The following is a 16,672-nucleotide window of genomic DNA, read 5'->3' on the forward strand; positions in this document are numbered from 1 at the left end:
CCAGGGGAGAGACATAGTCCAAGCCAGATAAAACAAATACAGCGCCTATCCCCAAAGGTCCTTTAATCTACAAAATAAACTACTAAACCAAATGAACACATTACAAATATTGTGCTAGATCAACACTTGACTAAACAGATGATGAGTTTTTAGCATTGTATGGTGTACTAGTGCAGTTTAAGGGCATTTTAGAGGAGAGCAGGAGGGAAGTGACAGAGTTTCATAATCATTGGTCAACAAATGCACTAGGGAGTCATCGACTGTAAGTAGAGCCAGCAGCCTTCCAAAGGAGGTAAACACAATTCTTTGTTATGGCTGGTCTTTGTTCAGATTGATACATAAAAGGAGAGTCTCTGGGTACTTAACGCTTCAGCTTGGACACAAGTAAAGGCTCTGAAATAACTGCGGAATTCAAATCCATTGATCAGTGTGTATAAGACAGATGGGAAAATCTCCAACCTGAATACATGGCTCGGATTAATGCCATGGCTTAAAAAGTCTGACGGAGGTGGCAAATGTGAGAGTGGACAACAGTATGTGTTCATGCAATTACTTTCTGTAAGACTTCCTCCAAGCTGCTAAGAAGACCATACTCCAGAATGAATGTTTACAATGGTAAAAGGAGTATTGTAAAATGGCAGCATTACTGAACCTCAAAGATGTATGGATGACAGCAGTAAAGGCATGTGGAAGCTGGCCCAGCCTATTCTCTAGGGCAAATGGCAGAGCACTTGAGAGAAATTTGTATTTTGGCATTTTTTACTAACAGTAAAGCTTGGTACACTGACCCTAGCAACTTCAGAATATTTGTCCTTAGCCCAAAACTTCCCTGGGAAAACGTGTAAGAGTCCAAGCAAATCAGTCACCCAAGTATTAAATGCTGGGTTTGTGCTCATCTCAGTGCTCAACATTCTGAAAGGGGAAAAAGGAAAAAGAAAATGAGAAAACAGTATTGACCACCCTCAGTGCACATACATATTCTCCAGAAGGACAAAAGTAACACAGAGGGTACAAGTCAAACTGAAGTAAATACTAAATGGGATGACATTTGTCAAGGGAACACATGCAATGAGTGCATCACTGAATGATGGAAAGGATAAGGTACATTTTTTCTTCCTGTTGAAGGTCATACTTTAAGTTGGGAATGCAAGATATGGAAATGGTTGTTGTTGATTAAATAGATGACATCAAAAAACAAGTTTCCAGACTGTGATTTATGATGCCAAAATCAAAATCTACTGGCAGGCAAAGGACACGTCCCATGAAAAACAAGAAAAAATGATTACAATCCTAATCCGAAAGATTTAAAACAAATGGCCAAGAGAGATGAAGATAAATGCTGAGGTAATACTATAGAGGGGATGCAGTGGAGAAAAGACCTCCTCCCATAAAAAACAAAAAGAAAAATTAGAAAGAAAAAAAAAAAAGCTTAGGAAGGATTCTATATCTAATTAGTTTCCTAGGGGCTGCTGTAACAAAGAACCATAAACTGGGTAGATTTAAAACAAAAGGAATATACAGTTTTAGAGGCTAGAAGTCTGAATTCAAGGTGTCATTGTGGTTGGTTTCTACCAGAGGCAGAATCTGTTCCCTGCTGTCCGCCTAGCTTCTGCTGGTTGCTGACAATCCTTGGCAGCCCTTGACATGTGGACATATAACTCCAATTTCTGCCTCTGACTTCACATGGCCGCCTTCTCTCTACATTTTCTCTCGGCATCCCCCCTTTTGTGTTTATGTGTGCCTAAATTTCCCTCTTCTTGTACAGACACCTGTAATACTGGATTTAGAGCCCACCCCAATCTAGTATGACCTCATCTTAACTTGATTACATCTGTAATGACCCTACATCCAAATAAGGCCACACTTACAGGTTCCAGATTCCAGATTTTGAGGAGGTGGAGGGACCCTACTCAACCCAGTATGGGAGGAGGTAACATAAGGATGAAAAGACTAGGTTAATCTTATTCACCATTGTGCCCCAGCACCTAGTGCTAGCATATGGTAGAAGATATACATTATATTGTACAAATATATATACATATATGTATTTATATAATCACATACATGCATACATATTTAGTAAATGAATTGTCCTAATTACCACTGCATAGACTGAGAGACTACATCTATCAAATATATTTGATATTTTATATAAGACTAAAAATATTTTAACTGTTCCCAAGATTTGACTGGATAGAAATCATGACTAGCATTCAGATTCTGACTAGAATTCATAAGTAGGGGATATACAGTACCTAAAAGAAACAGATTTTAAAGATGGGTTAAAAAAAAGGTTTCTAAGTCAAGATGACAAATTCTTTTAGTAAAATCCAGGACCTGGGTATAGAAGCACATGGTGGAGAGGGAACTTTGAGGACAAGATAAATAGCAGAAAAACTGAATATTTTTGTGGCAATATTCCACAAACCACTTGGACGGAGAAAACACATGAGTATTTTGCTCCAAGGACCATGTTCTGTCTACTCCACTGTTCTCCTGTAAACTTCCCATCACAAGAAAAAGAAAAATATGTTAATCAGTGGAAATGAGAAGTACTTTTAGAAGGGGGGGCAGCCAAGCCCTCTAAAGACTTCACAATAACCATGAAATACCAGATCTACTCAGTCAAGGATCCCCCACACTTTAGAAGGACAAGTTATTCAAAGTGGAGAGAAAACATGGCACATTCTTTTGGCTATTCAGAAGAAGAGGATTCAAGAGAAAAGAGCAATGGTAACTGCCTTTAACTTAGTGTTTCTGGCACTTTATATATTATTCCATATAATCCCTACTACAACCTTTTAGGTTAGAAAAGAGAATAGTCAGAAACACACATCAGTCACTTACTATTCCAGCAATTATCAATCCTTCTGGGTAAGAAAAGCAGTGTCCCTGTGCTGGCAACAAGAGAAAAAGAGACCAGGAAAGACAACAGAAACAGACAGAGTTGCAAAAACAGAGGGAGACTCACAACCAGACAAGAGAGAAAGGACTGATAGAGAGAAAGAGACACTGAGGGAGAAGTTACTACATAAGGAGAAGGGAGCAGGACCCTACTTATTTTGTGTTGGGAAGGCCAAAGCCACATCCAGGGAATTTTTTTTTTTTTAATCAAACTTGGGATTTTGTGAAGAAGTATTGCTAATATGAGTGCTAGAAAAGAGATGTCGAACAGATCAGAACAGCCTGACTTCAATTAAGTGGTATTTAATAGGCATATAACTCCCAGGATAATTACACTATATGCCACTTAAAATCCCAAATCAACTATAAAGATACAGGATGCAAAAAACATTCATATAAAGAACAATCTGGGGCGCCTGGGTGGCACAGCGGTTAAGCGTCTGCCTTCGGCTCAGGGCGTGATCCCGGCGTTATGGGATCGAGCCCCACATCAGGCTCTTCTGCTGTGAGCCTGCTTCTTCCTCTCCCACTCCCCCTGCTTGTGTTCCCTCTCTCGCTGGCTGTCTCTATCTCTGTCGAATAAATAAATAAAATCTTTAAAAAAAAAAAAAAAAAAAAGAACAATCTAACAATTTTGATCATAAATCAGTATGAGCATGTTAGTTAGAATGGTTTGACTATAATAAAAACCCAATCCATATAGGCTTTAAGAAAAATAAAATTTTATTTGTTAATATAACCGGAAGTTGAGTAGTAGAGGAGGTTACTTCAGGTGTGTTATGAATAGGACTTAACCTTTGTTCCCCTACAATTCTCTCAGGAATGCTCTCTTTGGTGGGTCATCTTCATTCTCATACTGAACTTTTCAGTCTTAAGAAGGAAGTTCCCCAGGAACCTTTAGCCTTGGTTCTTGAACCAATCACTGGCAAGGAATTTCTTAGACCAATTAGAATCCAACCTTGGGGGGCGCCTGGGTGGCACAGCGGTGAAGCATCTGCCTTCGGCTCAGGGCATGATCCCGGCGTTATGGGATCGAGCCCCACATCAGGCTCCTCCACTATGAGCCTGCTTCTTCCTCTCCCACTCCCCCTGCTTGTGTTCCCTCTCTCGCTGGTTGTCTCTATCTCTGTCAAATAAATAAATAAAACCTTAAAAAAAAAATATTCAACAGCTATTTAAAAAAAAAAAAAAGAATCCAACCTTGGTACCAGAACATATTTCTAAAGCCACATCATTACTACATGGTAGGAAGGGAGTAGACTGAACGTTGGACTGTCAATCTCAAATGCCCACTACAGTAAGCTTACAATGCAACAAGACCATGAAAGGGGTGCTGTGACACATTATTATTATTATTATTGAGTATCTATGGTGTGCAGACACTTTTTGTATCTTATTTTCTTTATTCCTTACAATAACACCGTGAGATGGGTCTTATTAACATTTTAGCAACAAGGTACAAAGATTCAGAGGTTAAATGATTTATCCATGGAAACGGTATGATAGAACTACTCCTCTTTCCACTACCATATAATCTGAGATGCTGACACCTGTTGTAATTTAATGGTGTGGCATGGCCTTAATGTAACTCTAGAAAATAAAGATTTTGCCTTGATATCATCATCACATGTTTTTAGCTGTCCTTCCTCTCCAATACTGACAACATTCTGGACATTCTGCTTATACCCCCATGGTCCTCATTATTTCTTTGATTCATTTTTGCTATGGTGGGGAAGGAAAATTTCTTATAACTCCAGTATTAAAAATCTTATTAGAGTTAGTTTTTTAGGTTTCACAGCGAATTCTTTTTATTTTTAATTATAGAATTTAACACACATACAGCAAAGTACAGGAAACACACACCTCAATGAATTACCACATACAACATCATTAGCACCCCAATTGTCTGCTTATGCCTCTTTCTTATTACTATACCCCCAAGATAGCTATTATCTTGACTTCTAAACATATGCAAACATTTCTTCTGGGTGTACATCTAAGAGTGGATTGCTGACCATAGTGTATACATATAAACTTTAGTAGATAATCCCAATCTTTTGTGTCAATTTCCAAAGTGATTATGCTAACTTTAGCAACAGTAGTATATAAGAGCTCCTATTGCTCCTTACAGATACTTCCTATTGACTGTGTTTTCTAATGTTACTCGTTCTGGTGAATACGTAGTAGTATCTCACTGTTGTTGTTTTTTGTTTTTTTGTTTTTTTAACTTGTATTTCTCCGATTGCTAATAAGGTTGAATGCCTTTTCTCAGATTTATTGGTCATTTTGGATATCCTATTTTGTGAACAGACCGTTTAAATCTATTGCCCATTTTTATACTGGGTTCCTTATCTTTCTTAATGACTTTAAGAATTTCTTTATAAATTTTGCTTATGATCTCTTTTAAGTTACATGAATTGCAAATATTTTCTCTGACTCTGTGCTTTTTCTTTCTATTTTCTGAAACAGGTTGGGTTACCCAGACAGACTCAGACTGCAGAATATTTATTAAGGAGTTCCCCCATTGAGTGGCTTAATAACTACAGAAGGGAAAAGCCAGAATCAGCAGTGGGCAGAGAAGTCTCTCTGTGATAAAGGACCAATGATAACCTAGGTTGACTCTAAAGAAAGTTTTAGAATAAGAATGTGTTTTAGAGTTGTCACAAGTTTGGTGAAGATAGCTAGACCTCTATATTCATACATCCACCACTCACTGGGTATGTGCCTTCCCAGAAAGAGGTGTGGTCTTGGGCAAGGCAGATCTCCATGGCTGAGACAATTCCTGAATGAGCTGTAAGCAGCTGTCTGGCTGCCAACACTCCCAGCAGGTGAGGCAACAAGTTCTTCATTGAGAAGGAATCTAATGACACATTAGAATGTCCAATGTACTCTCTTAATGGTGTTTTTGAGAAACATAAGTTCTTAATATTAGTATAGTCCAATTTAATAATCATTTCCTTTATATTTAGGGCAATTCATTTCCTCTTCAAAAATCTTTCCATACCCAAAACCATGAAGATGTTCTCCCATATGTTTCTTTTGTGTATTGAGGCATATAATCTACTTGGAAATGGGCTTTTTGTGTACCGTATGAATCAGGTTTCATTTTTCCACATTGATTTCTAACTCTTTTCAGAATCAACATATCAGATAAATAGAAATGAATCGGTCACATAGTCAACCAGGAGAAATCCAGGGGACTTACGAATACTTAAGGAAGTACAGGAGAGAATGATGGGGAAGAAATATTAAGTAGACCAGATTCTACTTGAGGACCCTTCTCATGTTTAAGTGCGAAGCACCAATACTCTCCTACAAACCTGTTGGAAATCTTTACCTGTAAGGATTAAATTGAAAGAGATAAATGTAAAATAATAGGAATACTCTAGTAACTGAAATGGTAGCTATCTATTAATATCCTGGAGCTAGGGGCAGCCCCAACACATGGCTGTTCAGAATGCTGTGGGTTATCACATTCTCATCTTAGTAGAACATTTTCCACTCTTATTTTCCTACAGAGAAAAAGGTCATTTTCCTCTTCTATTTTACTTCTCCCATGCCCTATAGAATCAGATAAGACTTGACCAGAAGCCAGAGCAACATTCCTAACAGGATGTTACAACACCTGTTCAAAAGCAGATGAATTGTGTGCTACCATTTTCAGGAGCAGACAAATGGCAATTCGCTGATTCCAGAATGGAATGTGGCCAGCCTAATTTCTACCATCGCATTTGCCAACCTTCAAACACTTTGCAAAATATATTCTAAGCAGGTCAGTAATACAAATAATTTATGAAGAATCTGTGCTCTAAAAACACATAGGTACATGAGGAAAGAGCAGTCTCAGCTCCACTGTGTTTTTCTTCACTAGAGTAACACTTAAGCAAGAGGTAATGTCTAAAGCATCGATTAGGACACCTCCCTGAATCCAGAAGTTTCCAGCTGTTCCCCTACTTCCAATAACAAGTCTTTTCTTCAGCCTCACAGCTGATGCTTTGCTCAGCATGGTTTTTTAAAAACCATGCATCAGAGAGTATGTATTCAATAGCAAGTAACAACAACAACAAAAACTAACACTGGTTTGCACCATTTTGACATTTATTATTTATTAACATGATGCCAGCTTGGTTAGCCAGGTCTGCAGCAGCATCATCAAAGACCCAGCTCTTTTCAGCCTCGCACTCCATCATTCTCAGGGTATTGACTTACATCCCAAGGCATGTAGCTTTATGGACATAAGTGACTGTTAATCCTCCAGACAGAACGTCTTTAAAAGTCAACATTCAAAACTCTCATTGTTTGATTCTATTTTTAATCAGAGATAAACATCTTTCCCTAACCCTGTGCCTAGGAGACAACCTTGTTTTTCACTGTCCCAGGACACATGCTTGCCCTAAATTCAATCATTGGCAAAGTGGAAAAGAATTGTCAAAAGTGGCCTAAATCTATCACAATTATGACTCACCACTTAAGACCAAGCACAGCGTCCCTCAAACAATTTGGGGGTTCTAGTAGCAAGAATGGAAGGCTAATATCTGTTGAGTAGGCAACCAAATATGCCTGCCACAAACATCTGGTTACAGAAAAAAAATGTAAAAGTCTAGAAAGAAAAAAATCTTAAGTCAACGTGTGCTTGTCTTTGGATGACAGGTGTGTGTGTGTGTGTGTGTGTGTGCGTGTGTAGGGAGAGGGGAGGGGGACTTATCTTCTTCTTTCAAGTGCTATATTTGTAAATTTTTTACAATAATAATGTGTTGTTTTTATAATTAAAGAAAACACTTCCTTGGGATGGAAATCCGTAATTTCCACACCCTACCACAGAAGCTGAGGGGCAAACATCTTAATCACCAACCAAGAATTACCTTGAAACCCCTCAGAAGAGCATAGGCATTAATCCAAATGAGAGAGAACTGTCTGTCCTCTGCAAAACTCTTCACTGTCATCAACATACACTTGGGAGATAGAGTCAGGCTGCTTCTAGGAACCTTTCACCAATATCCTTGGAGCCTGTGGATAGCCTATAATCTTAACTGTTTAGGCTGTGGCCATATGCTTAGCAGCAGTATCTTTAGAGAACAATTCTGACTGTAATTTTTAGTAAAAACAATCAATTGCCATCTGCCTGCACAGTGGAGATGCAGATTGGGTTTATTACTGGAATGGCATCCTATGTGGACAGACAGTGACAAACTAGTCAGAACTCTTTTCTGGCAGTTCCACCCCTGAAATCCTAAACTTAGCCTTAGGATGAGTTTTCGTTGTTAGTGTACCTGTGTTATAGGGGAAAATGGTAGAGGAGATGAGAGAGCAGATGGCAAAAGGACTGTGATCCGGCTGCAGTTTCAGAGACTCCTGCCGTGGGGTCTTTCCAGTACCAAATGCTATGGGGTCCTCTGAACATAGAACAGCTGGATATCTGTTGCCTTGAAAAAAAGTGACTCTAAAACTAAAAAATATCTTCATAGGCTGTTACGTGAAGGACAGAACCAAAACAAAGCAGAAGTTATGACTAAAATATTTGTTGTACTGTTATTTGGAATTTAGCAATATAATTTCACTGCCACTAATAATAATAATTTCAATTTATTTGGTTTCTAATAATATTCCAAACTTTGTGCTAAGAGCTTTACATATATTATTCTATTTAATCCTCACAGAAGCTCTGTACAGAAGGAATTATTACCCTCATTTTACCAATGAAGAAACAGTCGCAGAAAGAATTGATAATTTTCCCAAGGCGACAGAATTAAAATGTGATTAAACTAAGTTTTGAAATCTTCCCCAACTCTAAATTCCAGGCAACAATTCCAATTACTTCCTGTACCCACCATCTCCAAAAAGTGAGCAACCAATCAAAGAGACAGAGTAATCTTTAGGTGCTGAGGTCAGAGCTAATATTAGAAATGTGATAAGATCTTTCTAGGTACATTAGTGGCAGAAAGGGAAGACCTATGGGAATCCAATGCCAGGACTACTCTATATAAACATCCTTTAAATGATTTTAAAATACAACAACCATATTTCTCACAAGACCAACTCCTGCATCATCTCAGGGCGTTCTGACATCGCCAGTAGTGATGAAAATGATTACACACACACACACACACACACACACACACACACACACACACAGACTGGGAATTTAATAAACATTATGTTACCCAAAGATAATGGTGATGGCAAACCCCAGATGCACTCCAGCCTTTCATATGTTTTATACTTATAGTCCAGTTTCTGCAGGAAATAATTATGTCTCCTTCTCTGACATATTAGCTACAGCAGTGAAGCTGTAATTTTTCTAGAGTGCCCTAAGGCAATTCAAGAGTGAAGACCTTAAGGATGAACAAGTAGAGAACAAATCACAATTCAGCAGCTCCTGCTGCAACAGAGTTAGAAATAGAAGCAAACTGACTACAGAGCTCGGGGGTTCAAAATATCTGGGCTTAAAATCTACTTCTCCTGCAACTATGTTCTGCATAGACCTGTCCCCTGACTGCTTAGAGGATTTCTTGACAAATACATATTGACTGCGAACTATATGCGAGCCTCTGTAATGGGCACTGTGGACAGGGAAGATTGTCAAACTGTGTTCCACTACTACCTCATACATAAAGGTCTCAATTTCAGAACCATAAATGTAATAAACATACATTTTAACTTACATTTTTTTTAACTATGAAGAAGTCAAATATGTGTTCACAACAGTAAAAGTCCTTTGTAGATCTTTTCCCCCTCCAACATAACTAAGTAAGTGGTGTTTAATTTGCCTCCCTATTTTATGTAACTAAAAAACAGGAAAATACATGTGAAGCAGCTGTTTTCTGAGAGAGGACAACAGGCAATCAGTTATGGAATATAAACGATGATAGAAAAAAAAAAACAGGTGAGCTCTGTATTTCTACTTGGAGCTATTCTCTGAACAATGGTTCAGCGATGGGGAATGAATGGTGATCTCAGTGAGTTGAGGAGACAAAGATTAGAGTCCAGAGAGGCTGACAGGGCTGAAATTTGAAAGATATATTATTGGAAAAGACCGATTTATATAAGGAAATATCTCTAGAAATATGCACAAGATTTCTCTTGAATCTGCTGCTGAATATTAAGATGAGGATGTGTGTAGAAAAACTCAAAATATTGGGTAAAAATCCACCAGAAATCCTAAACTGAACAATTTCCACAAATCACAGAGATTATAGACATCCTAGTTTCATCCAGTCAGAGGAGAGAGACTTTTTTTAACAATAGGGACACAATAAATATCCCCAAAATGATAACACCTTGGAACTAACATCAAACAACTTGCCGAAACAAAACTAAAACAGTCCTCAAGAAAAAATGGTACAAATAAAATGGTGGACTAGGAAACCTTAAGCCCTCATTTTCCCACAGTAACATTTAAAAACAACTAGGGAGGGAGCACTTGGGTGGCTCAGTCGGTTAAGCATCTACTTTTGGCTCAAGTCATGATCCCAAGGTCCTGGGATAGAGCCTTGCAATGGGCCCTGCTCAATGAGGAGTCTGCTTCTCCATCTGCCCCTCCCACCCCCACTCGTGCTCTTGTTCTCTCTCTCTCTAAAAACGAACAACAAAAACAACTAGAAACTGGCTAAATTAACCTTACATGGAGCTCTGGGAAACCATCAAAGTTCTGCAGGAACTAACAAACACACAATCCAGAAAAAGCTACTTTAGAATCAGGAGGAAGTTCTGTGGCATTTTTACTCATCCTTGTCCCACCTACATTCTGGCACAGTGTGGTCTTGGTCTGGAGGAGGTGGCATCCCAGTTCCTAATTCTCTCTCTCAAACCAGAAGGAGGACAGTAGACTTTATTCACAATAGTCTAACCCATCTAACAGCTGCCTGAGACCATGTCTCTAACTCACCTAATTTGGGAGAAGTGGCAGTCTTGCTCATGAAAACTTCAGAGGGACCACAGGCCTACAGATGACTATTCTTGGTGGAGACATACAATAGACCATCTAAAGACCCAAGGATGGTTGGGGTGAGGCTCTCTGGGAAATTAAGAATTCAAGAGTAGCCCCATATATTAAGCAACTGAAAAAGACACTCATATGCTAAGGTAAAACACATGCTCAGAAAAGACCTAAAAAGACCTTAAGCTTTTACCTTGAGCTGATCTCTAGGCTCAGAGCATATCTAACTATTTAGGGAATGACTACCCAGTACAGATCCAGTATGCAAAGACTGAGAGAGGTAGCTGTTTTTTGCATATTAAAGAAAAATCACAAGACGTACAAAGATACAGAAAATTGAGACTTAAGTGAAGAAAATAAATGGGCAGAAACTGTCACTGAAGAAGCACAAGCATAGGACTTACAAGAAAGAACTTCATAAAACTATATTCACTATGCTCACAAAGCTAAAAGAAAAAAAAATGAAGAACTAAAGAAAATCAGTAAAATAACATGAATAAAATGAGGATATCAGCAAAGAGAAAGTATAAAAAGGAACCAATAGAAATCCTGGAGCTGAAAAATACAAAAACTGAACTGAAAATCTACTAAAGGGGTTCAACAGCATATTTGAGCAGATAGAGGGGGAAATGAGCAAGCTTGAAGACAGAACATTTAAAATTACTGAGTCTGAGGAATAGGGGAAAAAAAGGATGAAGAAAAGTAAACAGAGCCGAAGGACACCATCAAATAAGCCAACATATATATCATGGGAGTCCCAGAAGTTAGAAGAGAGGGGCAGAGAGATTATTTAAGAAATAATGGCAAAAAAATTTTTTTTGACCTATTCTTCCAATCTCAGTCTTTCAATTATGGGGTTTAATCTATTTATATTTAGAGTAATTACTGATAGGGAAGGGTTTTCATTTGCCATTTTGTTGTGTTCCACCAGTCTAATTGCTTTTTTTTTCTTTTCATTTCCACCATTACTGCCTTTCTCTATATTAATTAATGAAATAATTTAGTGACATGTTTTGATTCTCTTATCATTTCCTTCTATGTATATTCTATACATATTTTCTTCATGTTATCATGGGGACTACATATAACATCCAAAAGTTATAACAATCTGTCTTGAATTAAAAACAATTTAACTTTCATCATATACAAAATCTACCTCATCCCCCTTTGTTACTAACTCCACAAACTACATCCTTATACATTTCATACTCAGTAATGTAGTTTTTTTACTTATCCTTTACACATTTGTCTTTAAAATCTTGCAGAAAATAAAAAGTGGAATTACAAACCAAAATTACAATATTTCCTGTTTTTCCTTTACTAGATATCTTTATATCTTCATATGGCTTCAATTTAACATCTAGTGTCCTTTAATTTTAACTTGAAGGACTTCCTTTAGCATTTCTTGTATGACAAGACTAGTACTAATGAATTCCTTTATACGTTGTCTACAAAAGACTCACTTTAGATCTAAGAACAGTAGTAGATGAAAAGTTAAAGGATCCATGCAAACAGTAACCAAAAGAAATTTGGCATGGCTATACTAATATCAAAACAGACTTCAATTCAAAACCTGTCACAAGAGATAAAGAAGAACATTATTATAATGATAAAAGGATCAATTCACCAATAAGATAAAACTATAAATGTATAAACACCAAACATCAAACTCCCAAAAATGTGAAGCAAATTGAAGGGAGAAATCAAGAGCTTGACAAGAATAGTTTGAGACTTTAATACTCTACCTTCAATAACAGATACAACAATCAGAAAGAAAATCAATAAGGAAAGAGAGGACTTGAACATTTTAAACCAAATGGACATACAGACATGTACAGAACACTCCATCCAAGAAGAGCAGAATATATGTTTTCCCAAGTGCACATGGAACATTCTTCAGGATAGAACCCATGTTAGGTCACAAAACAAGTCTTAACAAACTTAAAGAGATTGAAATCATACAAAATATCTTTTCCAATTACAATGGAATGAAACCAGAAATCAACAGAAGGAAAATGAGAAAAATTCACAAATATGTGGAAATTAAACAACACACATGTAACCTCTAATGAGTCAAAGAGGAAATCACAAGGAAAATTAGAAAATATCTTTACACAAATAAAAATGAAAATATATCATACAAAAACTTATGGGATGCAGCAAAAGTAGTGGTAAAAGGGAAATTTACACACCTGAAACTAAAAACACTGTATGTTAACTACAATGAATTAAAATAAAATAAATAAAAGGTAAATTTTAATAGAGTGCATATTATTTCAACCATCGGTATAGTTCAACATGGATAGAGACATTTAAGAAAACAGACTTTTTTTATGGGGTGCCTGGGTAGCTCAGTTGGTTAAGTATCTGCTTTGGCTCAGGTCACGATACCAGGGGACCTAGGATTGAGCCCTAGGTCAGGCTCCCTGCTCAGCAGGGAGTCTGCTTCTCCCTCTCCTTCTGCCCCACCCCCCACTCATGCTCTTTCTCTCTCTCTCTCTCTCTCTCTCTCACACACACACACACACACACAAATAAATAAATAAAATCTTTAAAAAAAAAAGACAATAGACGGGACATTTAGGTCGCTCAGTCGGTTAAGCGTCTGCCTTCGGCTCAGGTCATGATCTTAGTGTCCTGGGATCAAGTCCCACATAAGGCTCCTTGCTCAGCAGGGAGCCTGCTTCCCCCTCTGCCTGCCTCTCCCCCTGCTTGTGCTCTCTCTCTCTGACAAATAAATAAAATCTTTTAAAAAATTAAATTAAAAAAGACAATAGACATTTTTAGTATGTTAAAAAATAAAGGGAAATCATAGTTATCAATGATTACATTTTAAAAAAGAGAGATCTCAAGTCAAATCAGCAATCTAACTTTACACCTTAAGGAACTAGAAAAAGAATAGCAAGCTAAACCCAGAACTAGTAGAAGAAAAGAAAGAAGATATATTAGAACAGAGATAAACAGAATGGAGAATAGGAAAACAACAGAAAGAAAACAACAAAACCAAAAGTTTGTTCTTTGAAAACATCAATAAAATTGGCAAGCCTTTAACTAGATTGACTAGGAAAAAAGAAAGAAAATTCAAGTTGCTAAAATCAGAAATGAAACTGTGGACATTACTACTGATCTTACAGAAATAAAAAGGATTATAAAAGATTACTATGAGCACATGTACACCAACAAACTGGATAACCTAAATGAAATGGACAAATTCCTAGAAACACAAACTACCAAGACTGAATCATGAGAAATGAAAAATTTGAATAGATATATAATTAGTAAGGAGATTTAATCAGTCATCAAATATTTCCCAACACTGAAAAAGGCCAGGACCAGATGGCTTCACTGGTGAATTCTACAACACATTTCAAGAATAATATTTCTCTAACTCTTCCCAAAAATTCGAAAAGAAGGGAAAACTTCCTAACTCAATTTGGCCAGCATTACCCTGGTACACAAACCAGATGGGGACATTATAGGAAAAGAAAACTACAGACCAATAGCCCTTAGCAATATTGACCAAAAGAATCCTCAGCAAAATACTAAGAAACCAGAATCACTAGCATATTAAAAGGATGATACAAAGTTGTATTTTATTTCTGATATGCAAGGATGGTTCAATATCAAGAATTAATCAATGTAATATCACATTAACAAAATGAAGAAAAGAAAGTACATGACCATCTCAATTGATGCATAAAAGCACATAAAAAAATCCAACACCTTGGGGCACCTGGGTGGCTCAATCAGTTAGTGTTTAACTCTTGATTTCAGCTCAGGTCATGATCTCAGGGTTGTGAGATCAGGCTCCATGCTCGAGCCTGCTTGAGATTCTCTCTCTCACTCTTCCTCTGCCCCTCCCCTCCCAACTTGCATGTGCATACTCTCTCTCTCTCTTAAAAAAAAATTCAACACCTTTTTAAAAAAGATAAAACACACAACAAACTAGGAATAAACTTCCTCAACATAATGGAAGCCATATATGAAAAACCCATTGCATAAAAACATAAATGAACAGCATCCAAATTGGAAAGGAAGAAGTAAAACTATCTCTGTCCACAGATGACATGATCTTATACAGAGAAAAGCCAAAAGATTCCACAAAATAACTGTTAGAACTAATAAAGAAATTCAGCATAGTTGTAGGATACAAAATCAACATGCAAAAATTAGTTACATTTCTCTACACTAATAGTGTACAATTGAAAAGGAAATCAAGAAAATGATCCCATTTTCAAACATCAAAATAATAATTATGAGTAAATTTGACCAAGGAGGTAAAAGACCTACACACTGAAAACTATAAAACACTGATGAAAAAAATTAAAGAAGACACAAATAAAAGGAAAGATATCCTGTATTTATGGGTAAGAAGACTTAATACCATTAAGACATCAGTATTGGCCAAAGTGATCTGCAGATTCAATGTGATCTCCATCAAAATCCCAGTAACGTTTTTCAAGAATAAGAAAAACCCATTTTAAAACTTATGTGGAATTCCAAGGGACCCTGAAGAGCCGAAATTATCTTGGAAATGAAGAACAAAGTTGAAAGTCTCACACTTCCTAGTTTCAAGTCTTAACTACAAAGCTACAAGAATCAAAATAGTGTGGCACTGGCATAAAGACAGACAAACCAAAGAAATAAAATACAGAGCCCAGAAATAAATTCTCATACATATGATCAAATTATTTTTGACAACATTACCAAGACCAACCAATAGGGGTGAAAGACAGTCTTTTTTAACAAATGAAGCTAGAAAAACTGGATATCCATATACAAAAGAAGGAAGCTGGACTCTTATACTATATACAAAAATTAATTCAAAATTAATCAAAAACCTAAATGTAAAAGATAAAACTACAAAACTTTTAGAAGAAAACAGAAGAGGGGCGCCTGGGTGGCACAGCGGTTAAGCGTCTGCCTTCGGCTCAGGGCGTGATCCCGGAGTTCTGGGATCGAGCCCCACGTCAGGCTCTTCCTCTATGAGCCTGCTTCTTCCTCTCCCACTCCCCCTGCTTGTGTTCCCTCTCTCGCTGGCTGTCTCTCTCTCTGTCGAATAAATAAATAAAATCTTTAAAAAAAAAAAAAAAAGAAGAAAACAGAAGAAAAGCTTCAATGATGTTGGATTTGATAATGATTTTTTGGATATGACACTATAAGTATAGGCAACAAAAGGAAAAATAAATTTCATCAAGATTAAAACTTTTGTACACCAAACGACATTAAAGAGAAAGTGAAAGGAACCCCACAGAATAGCAATATAATGTTTGTAAATGACATATCTGATAACACATGAATATCCAGACTACATGAAGAACACCTACAATTCAAAACAGCAAAATAAACAACCCGATTTAAAAATGGGCAAAAGGCTTGAATAGACATTTTTCCAAAGAATATATACAAATGGCCAATAAGCATATGAAAACATGCGCAACATCACTAATCATTAGGGAAATGCATATCAAAACCACAGTGAGATACCATTTCACACACATTAATACAACTATTAAAAAATGGAAAATAAGTGTTGGCAAGGATGTGGAGAAACTGGAACACTTATGCATTGCTAGTACAGATGTAAAATGGTACAGTCACTGTGGAAAACAGTTGGATGATTCCCCCAAAAGTTAAAGATATGGCCCAGCAATTACACTTCTAACTATATACCCAAAATAATTCAGACTAGGGACTCGAACAGAGATTTATAGACCAATGTTCAGAGCACCATTATTCCCAATAGCTGAAAGGTGGAAACATCCCAAATGCCCACCAAGAGATGAAATGATGAACAAAACATGGTATATACACACAATGGAATATTATTAA

Source organism: Ursus maritimus, unplaced genomic scaffold, assembly GCF_017311325.1.
Source record: "Ursus maritimus isolate PB19 unplaced genomic scaffold, ASM1731132v1 scaffold_16, whole genome shotgun sequence".
NCBI classification, from domain to species: domain Eukaryota; kingdom Metazoa; phylum Chordata; class Mammalia; order Carnivora; family Ursidae; genus Ursus; species Ursus maritimus.